General features: G+C 47.5%; 1 long non-coding RNA gene across 1 annotated transcript in view; it reads left to right on the forward strand.

Moving 5' to 3' along the window:
* The first annotated feature begins 15,416 nt into the window (after window positions 1–15,416).
* Window positions 15,417–17,101, forward strand: part of LOC142923355 (uncharacterized) — a 30,714-nt gene continuing 29,029 nt past the window's right edge. The window contains exons 1-2 of the long non-coding RNA XR_012940701.1: window positions 15,417–15,493; window positions 16,037–16,118. This is a non-coding gene — a long non-coding RNA (uncharacterized LOC142923355). The remainder of the gene's footprint in view (window positions 15,494–16,036; window positions 16,119–17,101) is intronic.

The raw sequence follows: 17,101 nt of genomic DNA on the forward strand, positions 1-17,101 counted from the left end.
AATTTGATTGGTCCACACTCCGAGACGGCTTTTCTTAGAGCCCTTTAGTCTCCACTGGTGTTGGACCACAAGACTATATCTTGTTACTGGCAAAGGAGGTCTCATAATGTAAATGCTCACCCCGAGCCCTCAATACTCTGATAGTGCGCTGTTTTTTGAGTTGTACGCCTTTTGGCGTCTTCTGGTCCAACACCAATGGAGACTAAAGGGCTCTAAGAAAAGCCGTCTCTGGTGTGGACCAATCAAATTCAAGGACAGTGCCAATATCATTATTATTATCAGAGTTGCCTCTTTTGTTTGCATTTTGACTGCTTGTGTTGTGGTTATTGCAGACATGATGCCTTGAATAAAGGTGTCAGTTTTTTTTGCCAGTTAAAAGGGTCAAACCTATTACCATATCTTGTTACTGGCAAAGAAGGCCTCATAATTGTAACCTTCGTTTTTCTGAAGGCGGTAATCTTCTTGATAATGTTTTGGGAGTCACCCCTGCTCATGCAAATCCCTACACCCCTGTCCAAACATTAAACGAATTTAGTTTCCAGCCAATCCACGAAAGTAATGTTCTGAAACAACTCAAAGGGTCCTCCTCTACCGGAGCAGATAGTTTTCCCGTCTTTGCTCTACTAACTGTTGGTCACCTAATATACAAACCTATAGCCCATATTTTCAACCTGTCCATCAAAGAAGCATCAGTTCCTCGAGAATGGAAACATTCCTATGTCCGTCCACTTCACAAAGGGGGCCCTAAAGATGATCCCAATAACTAGCGACCTATCTCAATTTTGTCCCCGTTGATGAACATTTTTGAAAAATTATTGAACTACCAAATTAGCAGTTTCAAGTCCACCAACAATCTATCACATCCAAAACAATCTGGGGTTCCGAAAAGAATACAGCACCACATCTGCTGCATTAGACTCTCTGAATCACATTTACAGTAGCCTTGATAATAAGCAGTACTGTGCCTGTCTTTTTCTTGACCTGTCCAAAGCTTTTGATACAGTAGACCACAACACCCTGCTTAGTAAACTAAGTTGCCTCGGTTTTTCCGAGAACACAGCAAAATGGTAGAAAAATTACCTCTTTTCTCGCACCCAAACTGTATTCACAGATGGTTGGAGGTCAAACAGCGTGAAGATAACAAAAGGGGTTCCACATGGTTCCATCCTCGGCCCCCTCTTGTTCTCTCTTTATGTCAATGACTTGGGCACTGACCCGGATCATTCCAGGGTAAATCTTTTTGCAGATGACACGATACTGATCACCGCTGGCCGCTCTCCAGATGACGTGATTGCTAAGCTCCAGGGTGATTTCAACAAACTACAACATCAGCTAGTTGCTCTTAAACTAGTCCTGAATACCTCCAAAACCAAGGTGCTATGCTTCTCACCGGGACTAAAGCAGGAAGTTATTTTTCCCAAATTACATTCCTTAAATAATTGTCAAATAGAGCAAGTCAAGATCTATAAGTATCTTGGGGTCATCCTGGATTCAAAACTGAGTTTTGAAGATCACATTGAATATATTGGTAAAAAGACAAAAATAAAAATTAGTTTTCTGTATCGACACAAGCACTGCTTCCCCCCAATGTTCCGTTTGGAATTGATAAAAGCTACCATACTGCCTCTACTTGACTCCTGTGACATCGTGTATAAATCAGCCCCAACGTACTGTACTGAAGAAGCTTGATTCCATCTATCACTCGGCCTTAAGATTTGCGTTGAACTGCCCATATAGGACTCACCACTGTGATCTCTACATTGGGTCAAACTTAACATCTCTGAATGTTCGACGGCTTGTGCACCGGATCTTATTGATTCACGATGTGCTTACAAAAAAATCCGCAGACTTTACCTGCTGCTGGATCTCCTCTCTGTTTCAAAGAACAAATTTAACCTCAGGTCTTCGCTCATTTACCAGCTTCACATTCCCCTATTGCCGTACAAAAACCGGAGGAAGGGCCTTTGCTATTGATGCCCCCAGGGTCTGGAATGCTATTGCCAATAAACTGCGACTTGAATCGCTACCTGTGAGATCTTCACTCAAAACTGCTCTAGAGGAGTTGCACACCCCTAGCTGCCGCTGCTATTCAGTGGCCTAAAATAAAATGAAATGTTTCGCTCCGGATGACCGCTGCAAAGTATTATCTGTATTTTGATTTAGCGTGCTGATCTTAAAGGTGCATTGAAAAATGTGATACTCCGACTGATGCTCCTGTTGTTTGTGGAGTAACTCATGCAGCCAGCTGTGGCTCTAGGATTTGGTGTTACATGTTATTTATGTAGTTTATTGTTAAAAATTCGGTCACAGTTCCTATGATCACTGTTACATTGCAATTATGGCTTTATTTTGGTGATTTCTAAAAGTTTTTTGGTTTGGCCATGTTTTTGTTTATTGTAGTACGGAGTTAGACTGACGGCCTTAATCTAAGTTGTCTTACTCATTGTTTTTTTCGGTAAAGTCACGTGTTTAGAAAGACAATAAAATTATATTAAAACGAAAAACAACAACCACGACGTTTCGATCACAACGCGAGCGATCTTCATCAGGTGTCAAGAACGAATCAGGTTAATACAAACACAAAAAGATGAGAGACGAGAATTTAACAAACCTGAAAAACATTATGTGAAGCACATCCAGTCAGGCCAACAACACTGTTAGACACTTCCTGGCGGACCACGTTATTTCAGAAGAGTGTTAAATTTCGTGTTCAACCTTTGGATTGCACATAGCAGCATAGATAGAATGAAAAATACGAGGTACACAGTCAGTAGAAATACATAAGCAAGTCCACCAAGAGGTAAGGAGGGAGGAAAGACGGACAGGGAGGCAGAGAGAGAGAGAGAGGGGGCAGCACATAAAAGGACCACCTCTTGTAAATACAAAACGGCAGCTCAACAAATGACCACCTCTTGTAAATACAAAACGGCAGCTCAAAAAAGGGCACATCTTACACATAATTACAACGGTAACTTCCCCGTAGAAGTGTTATAATAAAGTATTAAAGCTTTCGTGACTGCATAAAATTACTCATTGGTTTTTTCGGTAAAGTCACGTGTGTAGGAAGACAATAAAATTATATTAAAACGAAAAACACAATCACGACGTTTCGATCACAACGCGAGCGATCTTCATCAGGTGTCAAGAACAAATCACGGAATGCAAACACAGCAAAAAGATGAGAGACGAGAATTCAACAAACCTGAAAAAAACATTACGTGAAGCCACATCCAGTCAGGCCAACAACACAGTTAGAAACTTCCTGGCGGACAACGAATTTCAGAAGAGTGTTAACTTTCGTGTTCAACCTTTGGATTGCACATAGCAGCATAGATAGAATGAAAAATACGAGGTACACAGTCAGTAGAAATACATATACAAGTCCACCAAGAGGTAAGGAGGGAGGAAAGACGGACAGGGAGGCAGAGAGAGAGAGAGAGGGGGCAGCACATAAAAGGACCACCTCTTGTAAATACAAAACGGCAGCTCAAAAAAGGGCACATCTTACACATAATTACAACGGTAACTTCCCCGTAGAAGTGTGATAGTAAAGTATTCAAGCTTTCGTGACTGCATAAAATTACTCATTGTTTTTTTCGGTAAAGTCACGTATGTAGAAATACAATAAAATCATATTTTAAAATACCAATCACGACGTTTCGATCACAATGCAAGCGATCTTCATCAGGTGTCAAGAACAAATCCCGGAATGTAAACACAACAAAAAGATGAGAGACGAGAATTCAACAAATCTGACAAAACATTACGTGAAGCCACATCCAGTCAGGCCAACAACACAGTTAGACACTTCCTGGCGGACCACGTTATTTCAGAAGAGCGTTACATTTCGTGTTCAACCTTCGGATTGCACATAGCAGCATAGATAGGATGAAAAATACGAGGTACACGGTCAGTAGAAATACATATACAGCTCAAAAAATGGCACATCTTACATTCTATCTATGCTGCTATGTGCAATCCAAAGGTTGAACACGAAATTTAACACTCTTCTGAAATAACGTGGTCCGCCAGGAAGTGTCTAACTGTGTTGTTGGCCTGACTGGATGTGGCTTCACGTAATGTTTTTTTCAGGTTTGTTGAATTCTCGTCTCTCCATCTTCTTGTGTTTGTATTTACCTCCCGTGATTCGTTCTTGACACCCGATGAAGATCGCTCGTGTTGTGATCGAAACGTCGTGATTGTTGTTTGTTTTAATATAATTTTAATGTCTTTCTAAACACGTGACTTTACCGAAAAAACCAATGAGTAATTTTATGCAGTCACAAAAGCTTGAATACTTTACTATCACACTTCTACGGGGAAGTTACCGTTGTAATTATGTGTAAGATGTGCCCCTTTTTGAGCTGCTGTTTTGTATTTACAAGATGTGGTCATTTGTTGAGCTGCCGTTTTGTATTCACAAGAGGTGGTCCTTTTATGTGCTGCCCCCTCTCTCTCTCTCTCTGCCTCCCTGTCCGTCTTTCCTCCCTCCTTACCTCTTGGTGGACTTGTATATGTATTTCTACTGACCGTGTACCTCGTATTTTTCATTCTATCTATGCTGCTATGTGCAATCCAAAGGTTGAACACGAAATGTAACACCCTCCTGAAATCCGTGGTCCGCCAGGAAGTGTCTGTGTTGTTGGCCTGACTGGATGTGGCTTCACATAATGTTTTGTCAGATTTGTTGAATTCTCGTCTCTCCATCTTCTTGTGTTTGTATTTACCTCCCGTGATTCGCTCTTGACACCCGATGAAGATCGCTCGCGTTGTGATCGAAACGTCGTGATTGTTGTTTTTCGTTTTAATATAATTTTCTTGTCTTCCTACACACGTGACTGTACCGAAAAAAAGCAATGAGTAACTTTACGCTGTCACGAAAGCTTTCATACTCAAAGTTTTCTTGTTGTGGTTGTGGTTGTTGGTGTTGTTGTTTGATTTGCATCCCACTGGGATTTCTTGCACGCAGCGTTGGTGGTGTACGGTGCTTGTACAAGAATATTTTGATGGGGTTTTTTTCCCATGGATTTTCTGTTTTGCACAGTCAACACGCAAATTTGACTTTAAGATGTTTTTCTTGTTAGTGTTTTTAGTTTTTTTGGTTTGTCGTGGTTGCACTCCGATTCAAGAGCCGTATGGCGCTGTCCTCGAGACAGCCTGATCCCGTCACCTGATGAAGGCCGCTTGTGTTGTGGCCGAAACGTCGTGATTTTTGTTGTTTTATTTTTTACCTACGTGACTTTACCGAATAGAACCAAAGAGTATGGATCCTTGCAGTCACGAAAGCTTTAAATCTAGAAGAGCCGTATGGCTCACAGGGCTATACCAAATAATTAAAACTATTAAACTATTAAATGAAACTATGAACTCTGTGGGTCTCTATGGGTCACTGTGTCGGTCTCTGTGAGTCTCTATGGGTCTCTATGGGTGTCTATGGGTCTCTGTGTGTGTCTGTGGGTCTCTGTGTGTCTCTATGAGTCTCTGTGGGTCTCTATGAGTCTCTGTAGGTCTCTATGAGTATATGTGAGTCTCTATGAGTCTCTATGAGTCTCTGTGTGTCTCTATGGGTCACTCTGTGGGTCTCTATGAGTCTCTGTGTGTCTCTATGGGTCACTCTGTGGGTCTCTATGAGTCTCTGTGTGTCTCTATGGGTCACTCTGTGTGTCTCTATACGTCTCTATCAGTCTCTGTGGGTCGCTATGGGTCTCTGTGTGGGTCTCTATGAGTCTCTGTGGGTCTCTGTGTGTCTCTGTGTGTCTCTATGAGTCTCTATGAGTCTCTGTGGGTCTCTATGAGTTTCTGTGAGTGTTTCTATGAGTCTCTGTGGGTCTCTATGGGTCTCTGTGTGGGTCTCTATGAGTCTCTGTGGGTCTCTGTGTGTCTCTGTGTGTCTCTATGAGTCTCTATGAGTCTCTGTGGGTCTCTATGAGTTTCTGTGAGTGTTTCTATGAGTCTCTGTGGGTCTCTATGGGTCTCTGTGTGGGTCTCTATGAGTCTCTGTGAGACTCTGTGTGTCTCTATGGGTCACTCTGTGGGTCTCTAAGAGTCTCTGTGTGTCTCTATGGGTCACTCTGTGTGTCTCTATGGGTCTCTATGAGTCTCTGTGGGTCTCTATGGGTCACTCTGTGGGTCTCTATGAGTCTCTGTGTGTCTCTATGGGTCACTCTGTGTGTCTCTATAAGTCTCTATGAGTCTCTGTGGGTCGCTATGAGTTTCTGTGAGTGTCTCTATGAGTCTCTGTGGGTCTCTATGGGTCGCTGTGTGGGTCTCTATGAGTCTCTGTGGGTCTCTGTGTGTCTCTATGAGTTTCTGTGAGTGTCTCTATGAGTCTCTGTGGGTCTCTATGGGTCGCTGTGTGGGTCTCTATGAGTCTTTGTGGATCTCTGTGTGTCTCTATGGGTCACTGTGGGTCTCTGTGGGTCTGTATGGGTCACTCTGTGGGTCTCTATGGGTCTCTGTGGGTCTCTCCATGTGAGGAGTGGTGGTGCAGTGGTTAGGACTGCGCTACTAACCCAGGGAGACCTGAGTTCAATTCCCGCTCACGGCCACCACCACCACCAGTGACAGCGATTATCTGAACCGATCCTGGGCCTCCCCTAGGTCGACTCAGCCTCAAGTGAGTGTCTGGTGTAGCTGTGGTGTGTAGTGAACATCGCCAGCACTGGGGGAGAGACAAAGGCGGCCAGGCGTGGTGCTGGTAGCCACCCACCCACCCCCTCTGTGTGTGTGTAGGTGCTGCTACTCGCTACTCACAGCACTTGCCCCTACAGCTTGCTAGAAGCTACCTGGGGGATCTTTGTCTGTGTGTAGGTGCTGCTACTCGCTACTCACAGCACTTGCCCCTACAGCCTGCTAGAGGCTACCTGGGGGATCTTTGTCTGTGTGTAGGTGCTGCTACTCGCTACTCACAGCACTTGCCCCTACAGCCTGCTAGAGGCTACCTGGGGGATCTTTGTCTCTGTGTGTGTAGGTGCTGCTACTCGCTACTCACAGCACTTGCCCCTACAGCCTGCTAGAGGCTACCTGGGGGATCTTTGTTTGTGTGTAGGTGCTGCTACTCGCTACTCACAGCACTTGCCCCTACAGCCTGCTAGAGGCTACCTGGGGGATCTTTGTCTCTGTGTGTGTAGGTGCTGCTACTCGCTACTAGAAGCACTTGCCCCTACAGCCTGCTAGAGGCTACCTGGGGGATCTTTATCTGTGTGTGTAGGTGCTGCTACTCGCTACTGACAGCACTTGCCCCTACATCCTGCTAGAGGCTACCTGGGGGATCTTTGTCTGTGTGTGTAGGTGCTGCTACTAACAGCACTTGCCCCTACAGCCTGCTAGAGGCTACCTGAGGGATCTTTGTCTGTATGTGTGTAGGTGCTGCTACTCGCTACTCACAGCACTTGCCCCTACAGCCTGCTAGAGGCTACCTGGGGGATCTTTGTCTGTGTGTAGGTGCTGCTACTCGCTACTCAGAGCACTTGCCCCTACAGGCTGCTAGAGGCTACCTGGGGGATCTTTGTCCGTGTGTAGGTACTGCTACTCGCTACTAACAGCACTTGCCCTTTCAGCCCTGCTAGAGGCTACCTGGGGGATCTTTGTCTGTGTGTGTAGGTGCTGCTACTCGCTACTAATAGCACTTGCCCCTACAGCCTGCTAGAGGCTACCTGGGGGATCTTTGTCTGTGTTTGTAGGTGCTGCTACTCGCTACTAACAGCACTTGCCCCTACAGCCTGCTAGAGGCTACCTGGGGGATCTTTGTCTGTGTGTGTAGGTGCTGCTACTCGCTACTAACAGCACTTGCCCCTACAGCCTGCTAGAGGCTACCTGGGGGATCTTTGTCTTTCAAATGTATCTCTACTTCTGTCATAAAGACACATAGACACCCACAGATACCCATAGAGACACATAGACACTCACAGAGACACATAGAGACCCACAACAACAACAACAACCGCCATTCGCCACTAAGTGGCGGTGACGTCACCACGACGCTTGTGCCAGGCTATGTGCACCGTGAGGCCACGTGAAGTGTCGAACGCCCGCTGGCAGGAGGTCACTGGGCAGACCCAGGTGCCACGGGTCGACTGACTGAGATGACTGGCTGATGCACCACCTGTGCCCCCTACTGTGCCCACCTGCTGTGCTTTAGCCACCCGGCGTTCCGCTCGTTGTTGTGAGCGTCGCTCCTCCGCCCTCCGTTGTTGTTGGAGGGCGACTGCCTCCAACTGCCCAGTAGCATCCTTCACGAGCCTCCTCCACAGAGGCCGATCTTGACACCGCTGGTACCAGTCATCGGCAAGTCCACTCAGCTCCACGTCCTCCTGTACCACATCACTCCATCTCTTCTCTAGCCCGTGCCGCGCCCGCTTAGCCCCCTCAATCCGGCCAAACAAAAGCTGTTTCGGCATGCGGTGGCTGGGCATGCGGGCTACATGACCCAGCCATCGCAGCCTTGCCTGCCGGAGGAGCTCACCGATGGGACCCTGCCCAGATCTTTCAAGGATTTGTGAGCTCCTCACACAATCCAGTCTGGTTAAACCCAGGATGGATCGTAGGCAGGCCAGCCTAAATGTTTCTAACCGGCGAAGATGTTCCATTAGGGGGGTCCACGTTTCGCAAGCGTAGAGAAGGGAGGGAATGACCGTGGCCGAGAAGACCTGAAGCTTAGTGCGGAGCGACAGACCAGGTAGCTTCCACACAGCGTTACGCAACCGATGAAAAGATATTGCCGCTCGACTGATTCGGAGTGAGACCTCTGCTGTTAAACTGGAGCCAGTCATGAGCACACTGCCCAGGTATGGGAAACTCTCCACTCGCTCCACAACTGCCCCATCACCGATTGGGACTTGTGGGGGTGGAGTGTCCGATGGTACAAAATACCCAGGCAGGTGCTTAGTTTTGGTGGGGCTGATGGTAAGGCCCCACCTCTTAGTGGCACGCTCCAGTCTCAGCAGCAGCGTCTCCAACTCCTCCTCTGACTGAGCAGCTATTACCAAATCATCAGCATACATAACGTGGTTGAGTAATAGGGAGCCATAGAGACCCACACACACCCATAGACACTCACAGACACCCACAGACACCCACAGACACCCATAGAGACACATAGAGACACATAGACACCCATAGAGACACATAGACACCCATAGAGACACATATACACCCATAGAGACACATAGACACCCATAGAGACCCACAGACACCATTAGAGATACCCACAGACACCCATAGAGACACATAAACACCCATAGAGACACATAGACACCCACAGAGAGACATAGACACCCACAGATACCCATAGAGACACATAGACACCCATAGAGACACATAGACACCCACAGAGACACATAGACACCCATAGAGACACATAGACACCCATAGAGACACTTAGACACTCATAGACACCCACAGATACACCCATAGAGACACATAGACACTCATAGAGACCCACAGACACCCACAGAGACACATATACACCCATAGAGACACATAGAGACCCACAGAGACACATAGACACCCATAGAGACACATAGACACCGACAGAGACACATAGACACCCATAGACACCCACAGACACCCATAGACACCCACAGACACCCATAGAGACACATAGACACCCATAGAGACACATAGACACCCATAGACACCCACAGACACCGACAGAGACACATAGACACCCACAGAGACACATAGAGACACATAGACACCCACAGACACCCACAGACACCCATAGAGACACATAGAGACACATAGACACCCAAAGAGACACAAAGCCACCCATAGAGACACATAGACACGCATAGAGACACATAGACACCCATAGAGACATATAGACACCCATAGAGACACTCAGACACCCATAGAGACCCACAGACACCCATAGAGACACATAGACACCCATAGAGACACATCGACACCCATAGAGACACATAGACACCCATAGAGACACATAGACACCCATAGAGACCCACAGACACCCATAGATACCCACAGACACACACAGAGACACATAGAGACCCACATAGACACATAGACACTCACATATATACATAGACACTCACAGAGACACATAGACACCCATAGAGACACATAGACACTGACAGAGACACATAGACACCAACAGACACACATAAACACCCATAGAGATACATAGACACCCATAGAGACAATTAGACACCCATAGAGACACATAGACACCCATAGAGATATATTGACACCCATAGAGGCACATAGAGATACCCACAGACACTCTCAGAGACACATAGACACCCATAGACACCCACAGACACCCACAGAGACACAGACACCCATAGAGACACATAGACACCCATAGAGACACATAGTCACCCATAGAGGCACATAGACACCCATAGAGTCACATAGACATCCATAGAGACACATAGAGACCCAGAGACACCCACAGACACCCACAGAGACACCCATAGACACACATAGACACCCACAGAGACACATAGACACCCACAGAGACACACAGACACCCATAGAGACCCACAGACACCCATAGAGATACATAGACACCCATAGAGACACATAGACACCCATAGAGACACATAGTCACCCATAGAGACACATAGACACCCATAGAGACACAGAGACACACAGAGACACACAGACACCCACAGAGACACATAGACACCCATAGAGACCAACAGACACCCACAGAGACACATAGACACCCACAGAGACACATAGACACCCATAGACACCCACAGACACCCACAGAGACACACAGACACCCATAGAGACATATAGACACCCATAGAGACACATAGACACTCATAGAGACCCACAGACACCCATAGAGATACCCACAGACACCCACAGAGACACATATACACCCACAGAGACACATAGACACCTACAGACACCTACAGAGACACATAGACACCTACAGAGACACATAGACACACAGAGACACATAGACACCCATAGAGATACACAGACACCTACAGAGACACAGAGACACACAGAGACACATAGACACCCACAGAGACACACAGACACCCATAGAGACACCCACAGAGACACACAGGGACACATAGACACCCATAGAGGTACACAGACACCTACAGAGACACATAGACACACATAGACACCCACAGAGACACTCACATAGACACCCACAGAGACACTCACATAGACACCCACAGAGACACTCACATAGACACACACAGAGACACACAGACACACATAGAGACACTCACAGAGACACATAGACACCCATAGAGACACACACACCCACAGACACCCACAGAGACACAGAGACACATAGAGACACATAGACACCCATAGAGACACATAGACACCTACAGAGACACAGAGACACATAGGCACCCACAGACACCCACATAGACACTCACATAGACACCCACAGACACACACAGAGACACATAGACACCCACAGAGACACAGAGACACATAGACACCCATAGAGACACACAGACCACCACAGACACCCACAGAGACACAGAGACACACAGAGACACATAGACACCCACAGAGACACTCACATAGACACACACAGAGACAGACAGACACACATAGAGACACTCACAGAGACACACACAGAGACACACAGAGACACAGAGACACACAGAGACACACAGAGACACTCACATAGACACCCACAGACACCCACATAGACACTCACAGAGACACCCATAGACACACACAGAGACACATAGACACCCACAGAGACACACAGACACACATAGAGACACTTATAGAGACACACAGACCACCACAGACACCCACAGAGACACAGAGACACATAGACACCCACAGAGACACTCACATAGACACACACAGAGACACAGACACCCATAGAGACACACAGAGACACATAGACACCCACAGAGACACATAGACACCCACAGAGACACTCACATAGACACCCACAGAGACACACAGACACACACAGAGACACAGAGACACCCACAGAGACACATAGACACCCACAGAGACACATAGACACCCACAGAGACACTCACATAGACACACACAGAGACACACAGACACACATAGAGACACTCACATAGACACCCATAGACACCCACAGACACCCACAGAGACACACAGACACACACAGAGACACATAGACACCCACAGAGACACATAGACACCCACAGAGACACTCACATAGACACACACAGAGACACACAGACACACATAGAGACACTCACAGAGACACCCACTGACACCCACATAGACACTCACAGAGACACCCATAGACACACACAGAGACACATAGACACCCACAGAGACACAGAGACACACAGACACACATAGAGACACTTATAGAGACACACAGACCACCACAGACACCCACAGAGACACATAGACACCCACAGAGACACATAGACACCCACAGAGACACTCACATAGACACACACAGAGACACACAGACACACATAGAGACACTCACATAGACACCCACAGACACCCACAGAGACACACAGACACCCACAGAGACACAGAGACACCCACAGAGACACATAGACACCCACAGAGACACTCACATAGACACCTACAGAGACCCACAGAGACACATAGACACCTACAGACACCCACAGCGACACACAGACACCCACAGACACCCCCAGGACACAGAGACACACAGAGACACATAGACACCCACAGACACACACAGAGACACATAGACACCCACAGAGACACATAGACACCCACAGACACCCACAGAGACACACAGACACCCACAGAGACACCCACAGAGACACATAGACACCCACAGAGACACTCACATAGACACACACAGAGACACACAGACACACATAGAGACACATAGACACCCACAGAGACACAGAGACACCCACAGAGACACACAGACACACAGAGACACACAGAGACACATAGACACCCACAGAGACACTCACATAGACACACACAGAGACACACAGACACACATAGAGACACATAGACACCCACAGAGACACAGAGACACCCACAGAGACACACAGACACACAGAGACACACAGAGACACATAGACACCCACAGAGACACTCACATAGACACACACAGAGGCACATAGACACACACAGAGACACACAGAGACACACAGACACCCACATAGACACATAGACACCCATAGAGACACTCACATAGACACACACAGAGACACACAGACACACACAGAGACACAGAGACACCCACAGAGACACTCACATAGACACACACAGAGACACACAGACACACATAGAGACACTCACATAGACACCCATAGACACCCACAGACACCCACAGAGACACACAGACACCCACAGAGACACAGAGACACCCACAGAGACACATAGACACCCACAGAGACACTCACATAGACACACACAGAGACACACAGACACACATAGAGACACTCACAGAGACACCCACACAGACACACAGAGACACAGAGACACACAGAGACACTCACATAGACACCCACAGAGACACATAGACACCCACAGAGACACAGAGACTTCCACAGAGACACATAGACACCCACAGAGACACTCACATAGACACACACAGAGACACACAGAGACACTCACATAGACACCCACAGAGACACATAGACACCCACAGAGACACAGAGACACCCACAGAGACACATAGACACCCACAGAGACACCCACAGAGACACTCACATAGACACACAGAGACACACAGACACCCACAGAGACACAGAGACACCCACATAGACACACACATAGACACACACAGAGACACACAGACACACATAGAGACACTCACATAGACACCCATAGACACCCACAGACACCCACAGAGACACACAGACACCCACAGAGACACAGAGACACCCACAGAGACACATAGACACCCACAGAGACACTCACATAGACACACACAGAGACACACAGACACACATAGAGACACTCACAGAGACACCCATAGACACCCACAGACACCCACAGAGACACACAGACACCCACAGAGACACAGAGACACACAGACACACATAGACACCCACAGAGACACTCACATAGACACACACAGAGACACACAGACACACATAGAGACACTCACATAGACACCCATAGACACCCACAGACACCCACAGAGACACACAGACACCCACAGAGACACAGAGACACCCACAGAGACACATAGACACCCACAGAGACACTCACATAGACACACACAGAGACACACAGACACACATAGAGACACTCACAGAGACACCCACACAGACACACAGAGACACAGAGACACACAGAGACACTCACATAGACACCCACAGAGACACATAGACACCCACAGAGACACAGAGACTTCCACAGAGACACATAGACACCCACAGAGACACTCACATAGACACACACAGAGACACACAGAGACACTCACATAGACACCCACAGAGACACATAGACACCCACAGAGACACAGAGACACCCACAGAGACACATAGACACCCACAGAGACACCCACAGAGACACTCACATAGACACACAGAGACACACAGACACCCACAGAGACACAGAGACACCCACATAGACACACACATAGACACACACAGAGACACACAGACACACATAGAGACACTCACATAGACACCCATAGACACCCACAGACACCCACAGAGACACACAGACACCCACAGAGACACAGAGACACCCACAGAGACACATAGACACCCACAGAGACACTCACATAGACACACACAGAGACACACAGACACACATAGAGACACTCACAGAGACACCCATAGACACCCACAGACACCCACAGAGACACACAGACACCCACAGAGACACAGAGACACACAGACACACATAGACACCCACAGAGACACTCACATAGACACACACAGAGACACACAGACACACATAGAGACACTCACATAGACACCCATAGACACCCACAGACACCCACAGAGACACACAGACACCCACAGAGACACATAGACACCCACAGAGACACTCACATAGACACACACAGAGACACACAGACACACATAGAGACACTCACAGAGACACCCACACAGACACACAGAGACACAGAGACACACAGAGACACTCACATAGACACCCACAGAGACACATAGACACCCACAGAGACACAGAGACACCCACAGAGACACATAGACACCCACAGAGACACTCACATAGACACACACAGAGACACACAGAGACACTCACATAGACACCCACAGAGACACATAGACACCCACAGAGACACAGAGACACCCACAGAGACACATAGACACCCACAGAGACACTCACATAGACACACACAGAGACACACAGACACACATAGAGACACTCACAGAGACACCCATTGAAGCAACTCTACCCACAGTTTTTCCCGCCCCTCCCCTCCCACCGCCTCGCCCCGCCCCTCACCCCTCCTCGCCCCGCCCCTCACCACCCCTCTCGGCCCCGCCCCTCAGGGGTTTTCCCGCCGCTGGGCGCGCGCCGCTCAAACGGCCGCGGGCGCGCGGCACCGCCACCAGCAGCAGCAGCTCAGGTGACGCTCAATTCTTAACAATAATCAATCAATAATCAATAATAATAGTCATCGTAACGTTTTGTGTTTTTTTTTAAACCAACAAACTTGGTTAATCGCACAACTTTTTACCTCAGAGCCGCGGTGAATCTTCGCGTTTTCACTTTACAAATATTGTCTTTAACCGGCAAATTTTGTTTATTAACCCCGCTTTTTTTTGTGTTACCTCAGAACCGCGATTGAATCTTCGCGTTTTAAATAATAAAATCTTTTTTTTTAAACCAACAAACTTTGTTAATCGCCCGCCAAAGTTTTACCTCAAAACTGCGGTGAATCGCGTTTTCAATAAAAAAAATATATTGTTCTTAACCAACAAACTTGTTCATTAACCCCGCCTTTTACCACATAACCGCGGTAAATCTTCGCGTTTTAAATTCTGAAATCGTTTTTTCAACCAACAAGCTTTGCTAATCGCCTCACGCTTTACCTCAGAAATGCGGCGGTAAATCTCAAATCGATTTTTTTTGAAAAATGAATTTAAAAGAAAATATATAAATCTTCTAGGTTTGAAGTCAACAAACAACAACAACTGACCACTACAACGAAACTTCTGAGAAGAATCAAAGCAAGCCCCACAAACCGACAGGTAAAACGAACGTCCGCTCAACGTTAACTTTTGGCCCTCTCCGCAACGTTCGCGACAGACGTTGAGATTTTATTGTTTATTTGTTGTGGTTCGTTTTGTTACTGTTGTTGTTAAGTCTCCGATGCTTATTGATTAGAGAAGGCGACGCTTTAACGACTTTTATTGACGTAAAACAATTTAAGTTTGGCTGATTGGGGCTGTCACCACCACGAACCGTCTCCCGTCTAGGTCGACTCAGCCTGAAATCGGTATTGTTGTTCCTTTCTAGCGACTTGGTGTCGGCTTAGAAGGTCGCCGCTTGGGGGGGAGAGACAAAGACGGCCCGGGGTGAGTTTGTTGTGTGTCTGTGTGTGTCAGTGTGTGTCTGTGTGTCTGTGTCAGTGTGTGTCTGTGTGTGTGTGTCTGTGTGTGTCTCTGTGTGTGTCTCTGTGTGTGTCTGTGTGTGTGTGTGCGTCTGTGTGTCAGTGTGTCTGTGTGTGTGTGTCTGTGTGTGTGTCTGTGTGTGTGTCAGTGTGTCTGTGTGTGTGTGTCAGTGTGTGTCTGTGTGTGTGTCTGTGTGTGTGTCAGTGTGTCTGTGTGTCTGTGTGTGTGTCAGTGTGTCTGTGTGTGTGTCTGTGTGTGTGTCTGTGTGTGTGTGGCTGTGTGTGTGTCTGTGTGTGTGTCTGTGTGTGTGTCTGTGTGTGTGTCTGTGTCTCTGTGTGTGTGTGTCTGTGCGTGTCTCTGTGTGTGTCAGTGTGTGTGTGTGTCAGTGTGTGAGTCAGTGTGTCTCTGTGTGTGTGTCAGTGCGTCTGTGTGTGTGTGTCTGCTAAGGCTGCAGTGCCTCAAATATTGGAAGAAGTCACCCCTTGTGAGTGGCTGGCTGAGGTACCATCTGTTGAGGAAGTACTGAAGGCGATCCGGAGTCTGAGACCAGGAAAGGCAGTGGGCAGAGATGATCTCCCAAGCGAAATGCTGAGGGAGGGTGGCGTTTGTGCACAGACTGC

Source organism: Petromyzon marinus, unplaced genomic scaffold (assembly GCF_048934315.1).
Source record: "Petromyzon marinus isolate PM22_M1 ecotype Great Lakes invasive population unplaced genomic scaffold, UKy_Petmar_22M1.pri1.0 PM_Scaffold_442, whole genome shotgun sequence".
NCBI lineage: Eukaryota > Metazoa > Chordata > Hyperoartia > Petromyzontiformes > Petromyzontidae > Petromyzon > Petromyzon marinus.